General features: G+C 40.9%; 1 long non-coding RNA gene across 1 annotated transcript; it reads right to left on the bottom strand.

Annotated features, from left to right (window-relative positions):
• Window positions 1-3,473: 3,473 nt before the first annotated feature.
• Window positions 3,474-8,015, bottom strand: LOC103592703. Its single transcript, XR_550679.1, has 2 exons — window positions 7,945-8,015; window positions 3,474-3,635 (listed from the first exon to the last, which is right to left on the bottom strand). It is a non-coding gene; the product is annotated as an uncharacterized LOC103592703 (long non-coding RNA).
• Window positions 8,016-10,936: the final 2,921 nt, after the last annotated feature.

Raw genomic sequence — 10,936 nt, 5'->3', positions numbered from 1 at the left:
TTGGGCTGTCTTCTTTTGCTAGGCACTGGACCAAAAGTGAGAATTAATAAGACAACTTTAATCTCAAGTCATTCACAACTTTGTATTTATATAGGGCGTACTTATTTGGTAAATCATACTAGCTGGTGTATTAGTCCAAGTCTTCTGAGAAGCAGATGGGATAATAAGTGCAAGGAGTTAATTGGGGGAAAGATCTGAGAGAGAACATGGGGAGGGAGCAGAGAAGGTTGGGAGAGTCTTCAACTGTGATGTTAAGTTTGACTCAGAGTGAAGGGAAGAGAGAAGGAGGCATCGTGCAGTCTACAGAAGCTTCCGCAAGGTTGCTGGGGGTGCTCAGCCAACGTTCTCCATCAGAAGAAGCCCAGGTCTCCCAAGGACTGGCTTGCCTCCGTGTCCCTGCCATGCACAGTCACTAGCTGGGAGCCACCTGGCCTAGGAGTTAAGGTATGATGGATTTTGGAGTTCAACAGCAGGCACCCTCGGTCAGTTATGTTCCCTGTAGTTGGAAGTCTGAGTGGCTCATTCTCATGGACACTGCAACCAGATTTGGAATGTTAAAATTTTAAAAAGTCTAGAAAACTCATGCTCATTGTGTAAAATTAGAAAACATACAAGCAGATAATATGTGTCCTTACTTCCTTTATCCCTCCTTTAATCCATTCGCCTACATCATTGAAAATAACACTGTAAAATGCAAATGTCATCATTTTACAGATGCCCATTGCCTTCAGTAAAGGATCTAGACTCCTTGATCACTACTCTCTCTCCAGCCTTCCCTTTCCCACATTTGCCAGCAGTTCCCATTGACAGTTCTCTAAACACCCTGCTGTTTCCTCTGCCCATGGGTTTCTCATCACTGGACTTTTAAGGCTTGGACAAATGTCACTTCCCCTAAGAAGCCTTCTGTTCCCCCCACCCACCCCCCATCTTTTATCAGGCACCTTCCTATGCATTTCTTTATCACCCTGTAATTAGCTCCACGACGTGCCTGTATCCCACACCTAAGACCTTGAGCTCCTGGGGAGTGGAGACTTGTTTTGTTTTTCAGGATTTCCAGCACCCTGCACAGTGTTTGACACATAGCCAATGCTAAATTACTGGGTGGTTACTAAACAGATGAATGAATGTGAACATGCATGCTCCTTGACAGCCAATGAAGGCGAGGATGGAATGTAAGAAAAAAATATAATTTATTGATGGTGCTTATTATTCACATTTTGTCTGTGAAATAAATTATTCTAGTTATTGCAGTATATAGTAATGGTGGATCTTCCCCGAAGAAAAACAAGGTTGATGAACCCCTCTGCACTTTATGTCTACAAAGTGTTTTGCTATAACCTTTCATCCATATCCTCCCAACATCTCTTCAGTGACTTACACGTCTTCCAGCTGAGACCCTGTGAATTCATGCTTCTCTGACATGGTGGGTGGCAGTTAAGTGACTCCCTAGCCAGCAATGGGGTTCACAACCCAGGTGGGGTCCTCCCTACTCTACCTGCTGACTCATAATTGTTCTATATGCCCTGGATGTTAAGCAGCCTGAACTGATGATGTGAATGTTTCCTACTGATCAGAATATTCGTGCCGCTCAGACATTCAGCTTATTACCATCAGCTAAAAGGAAAAGATGGGAGTGGGGGAGGCTGGGCATGCTAAAGCCCAGTTCTGTTTATGTGATTCTCATGAAAAGTCTGTGCTATATTCATAAAGATTTTTGTTAAGGACCTTTCAAATCATTTTCAATTACTTAAAAAAATTGTTTTTAAACTTACTTTACCTGTTTGGCAAGTATGTTTTACTTGACTTATTCAACTGCCTTCATATCCCCTACAAATCCCACTCAAAAATAGGTTATAGCCAATCATTCCTCTTTGTGTTAAAAAACAAAAACAAACAAAAAAAACCCTATACCTTCTTGTTTTTTTGAAATATTGACTGCACAGGTAATTGTAGTATAAATGTATTCAATAGTCAAAGAGTCGTCTTTGGGAAGGAAATTAATAATACTACATCATGGTATGTTGAGTGAATTTAATTTATTCAGTCTATTACTTTCTCTCAATAGGGATAATTTAAATTCTATAGCAGTTTCATTTTAAAACCTGTGAATTCTCAAATCTTCTAATTTAATTATGAAATTGAAAATGATGTCAAATCATTTTGAGTTTACATTTGTATAAAGTAAATAGTGTGCACATGACTTGGGTAATAAATAACATCTCTCTCAAGTATTTCTAATTAACTTCATTCTCACATTTTTAAGTCCTTATTCTCAAATTATGCAATCATTAATATCATATTATCAGGATAATAGTATCTGGTAGCTCATGTATATTTTCTCCACCCCTGCTCCTAAAGCTAGAAAAGCCAGGCTGTTCTGTTGTAAACTTTTATTGGCAGGGGTTCATAATTCAGCTGTAAAATTTCATGCTGGGCTACAATTCACTGCACAAGCCCTATGCCCTGAAGAGCTTATGCTACTACAAAAACAATTGTAAAAATCCATTTTTTCTCCTTTCAGGTGAACCAGAAAAAATGGTACAGTAAGAAATATTATCCTTAAAAAAAAAAAGACACTTTCTAAAAATAAAAGTTGGTGGATGAAATGATCTACTTGGCACTTAGGGATCACCCCTCACCCATCAAAATAACTATCATATGGGCTGGCCCGGTGGCGCACTGGAGAGTGTGCCACTTGGGAGCGCAGTGGCGCTCCCGCCGAGGGTTTGGATCCCATGTGGAGACTGGTTCCCGCTCACTGGCTGAGCGCGGTGCGGGCGCAACACCGAGGGTTGCGATCCCGTTGCTGGTCCCTGGTATGGGCACGACACCGAGGGTTGCGATCCTGTTACTGGTCAGTAAAAAAGACAAAAAGGAAAAAAAAATAATAAATAACTATCATATGATAGCAATGGAAAATTTACACTTGTAACAGGTACAACTTGCTCCCTGGTACTCAGAGTGCAAGAAATGTCACCTTCCTTTATTTTTCTAAGTCAGATTAAATCCAGTGAGAGGTGGCTGTCATCAAGGCTGACAAGAAGTTCAATAACAGTCAATGTGGGGTGCCCTCTCCCCAACCTTGGGCTGTGGTGGAACTCCAGGGCTTATGAATTACAGAAAAAGAGCAGAGGGCACAGAGCTAGGCACATGGTGGCTCTTGATCTTTGCCCAGGCAGCCAGTTTTATTGGCAGAATCACCCCCTTTCCTGCCACCATGACAAGCTCGGTCATGGGAACTTTGAGGAGGCTCCCAAGTTCATGGTGCACATGCTGCTGTCCCTGTCAGAGATCTTGCCACCTTAAGTGCAGACTTCAAGATTGCCATGACTATTGAAGGTCTCTGACCCTCAAGTATCCCAAGACACACGCACTCGCCCAAACATCCTCACACCTCTCTTTTCTACCTCCCTCTCGCCCTGTCCCCCAATGTCCCCTAAACCCAGTTTCCAGCCTACAAGGAGCCAACAACACCTTGGTACTTATCTATTTTGGGAGTACACAAGTTCACTTGAGAATTCTTCTCTGTCTCTGAATTACAAAACCACTGTCTGATTTTATCCTCTTGCAGTTACTGGGGTTGGAGGGCGGGGGAAGGATGAAAGAAGATGCTTTCAGTCTTCCTACTTACTCCACTTCATGGGGGAAAAAAAAAAAGAAAACACTAATTACATATTTTATTTTAATAAAACCACCCTGTTGCACAATCAAGTTCTATTTTACTTTAACATTCTCAGATGCTCGAGGACTCATGAGATACGAATTGCTTTAAATTTGCAACTACTTAGCAGCTGTCTTTGGGTATGGGACTGAAAGCCTGATCTCATTTTTATCATTTATAAAACTAGAGATATGAATTCTCTAATTCCACAAAAATAGAAGAATATCAATTCTACAAAATTTCTTCCTGACCTAAAAATCTCATAATTTATGAAATACTTGTATAGCTTGATAATTTCTGAGTTATTCTTTGTGTTCAGTGTTGCTTTTATATCCAGAGATGTTTTTATTATCATACACAAATTTGAATGTGGCATAATCAATGTTATTTGTTATTTTGATGATAATCATGAGGCAGTCCCTTCCTAATAAAACTAAATCAACAAAGTGACAGAAGAATAGAGGAATTTCTGTAAGACTTTTTGTAAGATTTAAAGACAGAAAACTGCCGTACGAAACAGCAATCCCTCTCCTGTGTATATATCCAAAGTTATGGAAATCATCATGTTGAAGGGATACCTGCAGTCCCATGTTCATCACAGCTCTATTTATAATAGCTAAACTATGGAACCAACCTCAGTGTCCATCCACAGATGACTGGATAAGAAAAATGTGGTATATACACATTGGAATACTACTCAGCCTTAAAAAGGAATAAAATTCTGCCATTCACAGCAACATGGATGAGCTTCAAGAAAATTACATTAAGTGAAATAAGCCAGACATAGAAAGAGAAATACCACATGTTCTGACTCATAACTGAGTGCTAAAAAAGAAAGAAAGGAAGAAAGAGAGAAAGAAAAGACCACAATATATTTTGAACTTTCAGAAAGAGAGAACAAACCTAAGGACACTAGAGATGGAGTGAAGGAAGGAAGCGGGGTTGGGGAGTGATTGGTCAGGTAAGGGGCATAAAGAATAATTACAATTTGTAATAATGAATATGCTAATAAAAATAAAGACATGGGTAATTAATAGGCTATATTATTACTTTGAAGAGAGACTGTAATTTGGATAAAATTCCATTGTTCATCTTACTGCGTTGCCATTTTAAGAATATGTGAACTGCTCTGAGAAATATGTGAAAGTCAACTTGAACTTTCTCAACGGCTTTGTTGTAATCCTCTTCTAACTTGGTAGCTCCCAACAAATCAGTTACACCTGCTTGTTAACTTAGCAGGTTCCCCTGTCTATGGGCCTGATATACCAACCTGCAAATGGAATCTTCCCCCAAGATCAGGCTGTTCATTTGTGATTTAGAACTTACAGCTGTTGATACTCTTCCCTACTTAATTAACCAGTGCCCCTTTCAAAGCTATGCTAATTTCAAAAACAACAGAGATAGAGAGAGAAAAAGAGAGAGAGAATGGATTCGGTAAAGTCTGAGATGTCCTTCAAAAACTGAGATGGGACATGGAGATATTAACATTAATTAATCAGACTGAATCTTCAAGCTTCTGGTTCATGATAAGCAATAAATGACAATGGGCCACCACTAACAGACTCAGTAGCAGGTCTGCTATTAACATACCTCTAGCACACCTTTAAACAAACAAACAAAAATGCTGAGATCGAGCAATACTGAATGAAGGTGGTAGAGGGAATTAAGAATGGGTAGACAGTCTGAGAGGCGAGAGTAAGATGTAAAGTGTGAAAAATCTTCATTTGCTCCATGGCCATTCAGTACTTTCAGTATAATGGTTTATCTCTGTTATTTAATCTTTTAATCTTCTATCTATATATGCATTCTTGTCTAGGAGGTGCCCAAATGTTAGGGAAAGGTATGGGATGGGACGGGGTGGATATTTTTTCTTGGCCCCTCTACATCCTATCAACACCTTTCTCCCCCTGGCCTGTGCTCCCAAAGGTGGACTTGAACGGGTTCTCTTGCTCTCTGGTGTGCTGCTGGAATTGTCCAATGAGGAGCACCTGGAGGAAGATGGGAAAGTGTAGCCCCCCCCCCATAGAGGGCACACGCCTGTCAGGCTACACTTTACTCCTTGCCCCTTCAGAACTAGGGTAGTAGAGGCATGTGGAACTACTCTTTGGATTCTGCACTATCATTTGTAGATTCCTTATAACCTGCTATCATCCTTTTGTCAATTTTTTTTTTAATTAAACTCTTCTCAAATGATCTAATTTTACTGTACCATCTGTCTCTGTTGGGATCTTGACTGACACAGGACAGAAAGGATTTCTGGAGGAACTACATAATGAGTTACATCTTGAAGGACTAGGAGTGCATGGGAGAATAGGTTGCAAAGAGGAGCAAAAGAAAATACAAGAGCATTTCAGTCAGAAAGAGCAAGGCATGCCAAAAGCGGAAGCATTGAATTCAGATGGCAAAGGACAGAATTTACTGGTTTAAGGGCATCTATTATGCTACTGACTGATGGCTGGTCTTTCAAAACATATTTGCCTAGCAATAAGTCCTTCGGCAGTGAAAATATCAAACTATGGTCCTTTACCTTTAGGTGACATTGCATTGAGCAACCTACCAAATGCCCACCAGGTGGCGCTCATGCAGTAACTTTGGAGCCCTGAATGCTAAAGCTGAATTGGAAATAGTACTGTCAAACAGATGTTCCTGTCTTTGATGCTGTATCTAAGTTAAGGTAGGAATGATGAGGTCAAAAAGGCTAATAAATTTATTATGTGGTGGTAAAGTTATTTCTCCTTGCCCATGAGACAGAAAAGCCATTATTTTTAAAGCATAATGCTAGCTTATGCTTTGTTCACTGTGACACAAAATTCCCCTAATCCCCCTCATACTTTTATTATTCTTTGTGTGATGTGTGTCTTTGGTTATGAGTAAAGAAGAAGAGATTATAGTAGTTTCTGTAAGCTGACTGCTTAGGAGTTCAGTAAATTTAAATAAATCTATGGCAGAAAAAATGCTTTGGACACTGATCATCCAACAGTGAATAAAAAATGTAGACAGAGCATTAATGCAGGAAGGCAAGATGTGAGAGGGTGGCACTGCCCATACACAAAGCGGACAGTTTGACAAAAGTGTTTTTTCCCCACTTTGATCAAATAGACTACAGCATCTTCGCATCCAGCTTGTGAAAGTGCTGAATCTGTTTTCCATTTCTCTTTATCCCTCCCCTCACCCAACCCTGACACCCTTTCATCCAGGTCTCCTCCCTGGAATGAAATAGGTTGTTAGTAGACGGAAATGGATAGTACCTAATTCTGCAGATAATGAGAAATGTGATAGAAATGTCTCAGGTTCTTGTCCTTTTCTCCCATCCTCTTCTTCCCCAGCTGCAAGGTCTACAGACTTTCATGAGTAGCTTCTGTTGCAGGTAGGGATGTCAAAGAAAGAAAAGAGGCCGCTGACTACCCAGGCTGCAGCCTCCAGGGTGCGGGGCCAGGCCCTCAGGATTGCACACCCAGAAACTTGAGAAAGGCCTCATCCAGTATCAGATGATAGATTCATGTGCACTGGCACAAGTTTAGGAAATTGTGAGGCAAAGAAGGAGAGGAGGAAAGAGAAAAGAAAGTGCAGAGTGTATGTCAGAAAATTTACATACATGACTTCGGTAAAAACTAATTAACCTGAGAGATGAAGTTTATGTATGTATTTGACAGCTGGTGAGTGTGGGGATCTGAGCCCTTGACCTTGGTGTTATAACACCATGCTCTAACCAGCTGAGATAACCAGCCAGCCTGAGAGATGAAGTTTATTATCCCCATTTTACAGATGACAAAAATGGGTGACCAGGGAATTCAAAGGATTTACACAAGTTCTTCATCTACAAAAAGACAGGAGCAAAATTTGTGTGCTAATTAAAATCTCCAATGACTGATATAGAAATCGAAAGAGGCACCAGATTGATTAAAATTGAGCTCTTCTTTCCCAAAGATCACCCTTTCTGGTATAAAGGTATTTACACAACTGTATTTGTAACCAAAATGTACCTTGTTTAAGCAAAGATTTATTGTGAAGAGGGATATTTTGTCCAGATTTTGGATTAAGGCAGAGACCTAAATGGCCTGACAAGAAGTAGTCACACTGATTGTGTCTGCTGGGCAGCACCGCCTCCAAGGAGGAAAACATAAGAGTCACACCTGGGCATGCTTTAAAGGGCCCTGTGTTTGGTTTAATGCTCTGCTGTCTCTGTCTTGAAATTCTTAATCAGTTTTAAGCAAGGGTCCTGTATTTTCATCTTGTACTGGGCCCTGCAAATTATGTAGAGGTCCTGCTGATGGTATTTTTACCTTTTGATCATTGCTGGATAAACACAGACACTTCTCTTGCTCCTCCTTGGCCCACGTCATAATCTTTCAGACTGCCCCCTGTACCAGCCAGCCACTAAAAGCAAAAAAAAAAAAACAAAAGTAAAAAATAGACTGATCCCAGAAAATTCTGTTAGCACGCGATTTCCTCAGATTGACTGGAATGCAACAATTAGGTTGTAGCTTACATTACTGTTCTTTCAATAACTGCGTGTTTTATTACTGTAAAAACTTGCACTGAGCACCCACGCCGTGTGAGGCACTTGCCAGGTCTAAGGTAATTTTCCAGTGCTTTCTAGCACCACTTTCTTCAGCCTCCTCTAAAAGAAGGGAAGTTTCTACAGCTTGCTACTCTAAGCCATTCTATGTTCTTACTAGATTTCCCTCTCAGGAAGTGAACTTTCATGATCTTGTCCCTCAGCACTGAGGGCATCTTATTAATTCCCCTTTGTACAGCCTACAATTACCACCAACGGGAACTACTGTGCTGCCATCTGAGAAATGAACCCCCATGGAAATTGCCATCCTTGCCCAAGGCTAACTGAGTTCTCTGGCAGGTCCTGGAGGATTTGCAAAATATTAAATATGTTCCATATTCTTTGTACATTAAAAAATCCAATCTGAGAAATCTCCTTATGTATTAACTATCTGTTTCTACATGATATTACGCTCAGCACCGTACAGAGGGCTTTAGTTATAGTCTTATTTCTGTAGAATCTGCCAGAAGTAGATCATGAGACTAAAAATATCTGAATGTAAAGACAGTGTAGACAAGGGCAAAAAAGAAAGACTATTGGGCAACACAAAACAAAGAATGTGCTTGGTGTCCATTTCAAGAATAAGTGCATTAGCAGAGCTGTGAGGAGTGAGAGAGCCGTAAGTGGCTAATGCTCACACCGGATGGTGCAGAGAGAAGCTATTAGACCTTTTCCAAATAGTTCTGGAAGACTGTGTAGAGGAGGTGGGATTGCAGGAGCTATTTGGATGATGGAAGAGAGATTACTTGGCAGAGAAAAAGAGAGAGCATTCCAAGAATATGGCACAGTTTGGAAAAGGCTTGTGTGGAATGAGTGGGTGATGGAGATATTAAGCCAATTGGCTTGAACTGAGTGGGCACTCATTCCAAGGAATGCTTTCAATTTTGATTCAAAGCAAAATAGTGGCTTTCTGTGGCATTATTATGGCAACTAACAATAAATTTTTGAGTCCAATGTATGCTACACAAATCAAGACCCAGGTCATGGACTTCCTAGGAAAAGTCTCCTGGGCAATAGTAAGAGAGTAAGACCTGAGGGTAAGAATCATCAGCTACCCTCAGGGTAAGCTCAGCTAACCCCATACACTCCACTCCATAGAGCAACAAGAAGCAAGTAGCCAGATTTGCTACAACAGAAGGAAGAAGGGGTTTGTCCTCTTCCATTATTGTGAGGACAGAGAACATGGGCACCAATTTTTGTGTCCATACAACTATCTTTGGCATTGTGTGAACTCAGAGGGTCTAAACAAAGAGCTCAGTGGACCGGGACACTGGGAGGAAGGCCACTGTCTACGCTTTCCACGTGATTAACTTCAACACCTAAGTAAGAATGTATTTATCCACTGTTATCGATTTTAAAATTATAATATTTCCTGCTTGTAAGAAGCTTATACATTAAATGAGGAGATAAATGATGCCCATTTGAAAAGTCCAATGAGAAAAAAAATGAAGCAACTGTCACAAAGAGACATTCTTATGGGCCGATTAATGAATCTGACAGTGTGTAGATGACATCACTCTAGGTCATAAAGACTAAGAATGACCTTTAGCAGGGGTGAGAGTACATGGGATGTGTCTTGAAGAATGATTAGGACTTAGATCACTAAACAGGTAGGGCAGAGCATTATGGAAAGGCACAAAAGCTGGGAGGAAAAACATGGTAACCAGAAAACGGAAGTCGTGATAGAAGGGAGTCGCCATATTGCCCAGAGTAGAAAACTCCTGGGGGATGTTAGAAGGAAGCGAGGCAGGACAGGGGTGGCAGCCTCATTAGTGAGGGCAAATGGAGCTCATTTTCTCTGTTGTTGAGAGGGATGAAATAATCAGAGAATGGCAGCTTTTGCCTGAGCTAAGAAAAAAAAAGTTCACATTTTGAAAACTTTCAATAAGTTTTTTTTTCTTGCCCTAGTACAATGTTGAATTGCCAGTGCATGGCAGAGGTAAATCATCTACCCTATACAATGATTTTGATAGCACCATCTGAAGAGCTACCAGATAATTTGTCTTTGTGAAAGGCTGTAAGCATATTCTTGAGCTCTGCTACTGCTACCAGAGCAAGCACCTTGTGGAAGGGCTCTGGAGTGCATCATTTGGCACATCCCGCTGCTCTGGCCATCTGCTGCACCTTACAACGTGGTCTGGCAATTCAGGAGATGGCACAGGCAGCCCAGCAATATATCCATATGTTATTCTCCTCTCCCTTGCTTGAGGAACAGAACAGCCATCTTCAAGACACCACCAGGAATTCCAAGTCCCGTGATTTCCTTTGTCTCCTCAGGACCAAAGATATCAACATTTACTTTAAAAGGGCAAAAGCAAACAGCCAGTCTGTCTGAACAAAACCTGCATTGGTGTTATTAGGAGCTAGCCTCCGAATATAGGAGAGGGGAACCCCATTCTAAAAAAAAAAAAAAAAAAAAAACAACTAATGCTGAGTACTCACGGGTGGCTTAGGAAGAGTGGTTCTCTGGTATATAGGAAAGATTTGTGTGAAGCTAAGATCAGCATCACCAGCTCTCGTACTTGTGTGCAAGAATGCATAATCTAAAGCCTTGCCTTTCAAGGTGTGGTTCATAGCCCAGTAGCATCTGCCTCACCTGGGAGCTTGTTAGAAATGCAGAACCCAAGGCCCCACCCCAGACCTACTGAATCAGGAGCTGTATTTTCATAGGATCCCCAAGTGATTCATATGCACATTAAAATTTGTGATGCACCGAT

The sequence above is a fragment of the Galeopterus variegatus genome, unplaced genomic scaffold, assembly GCF_000696425.1.
Source record: "Galeopterus variegatus unplaced genomic scaffold, G_variegatus-3.0.2 Scaffold1203, whole genome shotgun sequence".
NCBI classification, from domain to species: domain Eukaryota; kingdom Metazoa; phylum Chordata; class Mammalia; order Dermoptera; family Cynocephalidae; genus Galeopterus; species Galeopterus variegatus.
The sequence above is the reverse complement of the archived record's forward strand: the minus strand, read 5'-3'. Positions and strand labels throughout refer to the sequence as shown.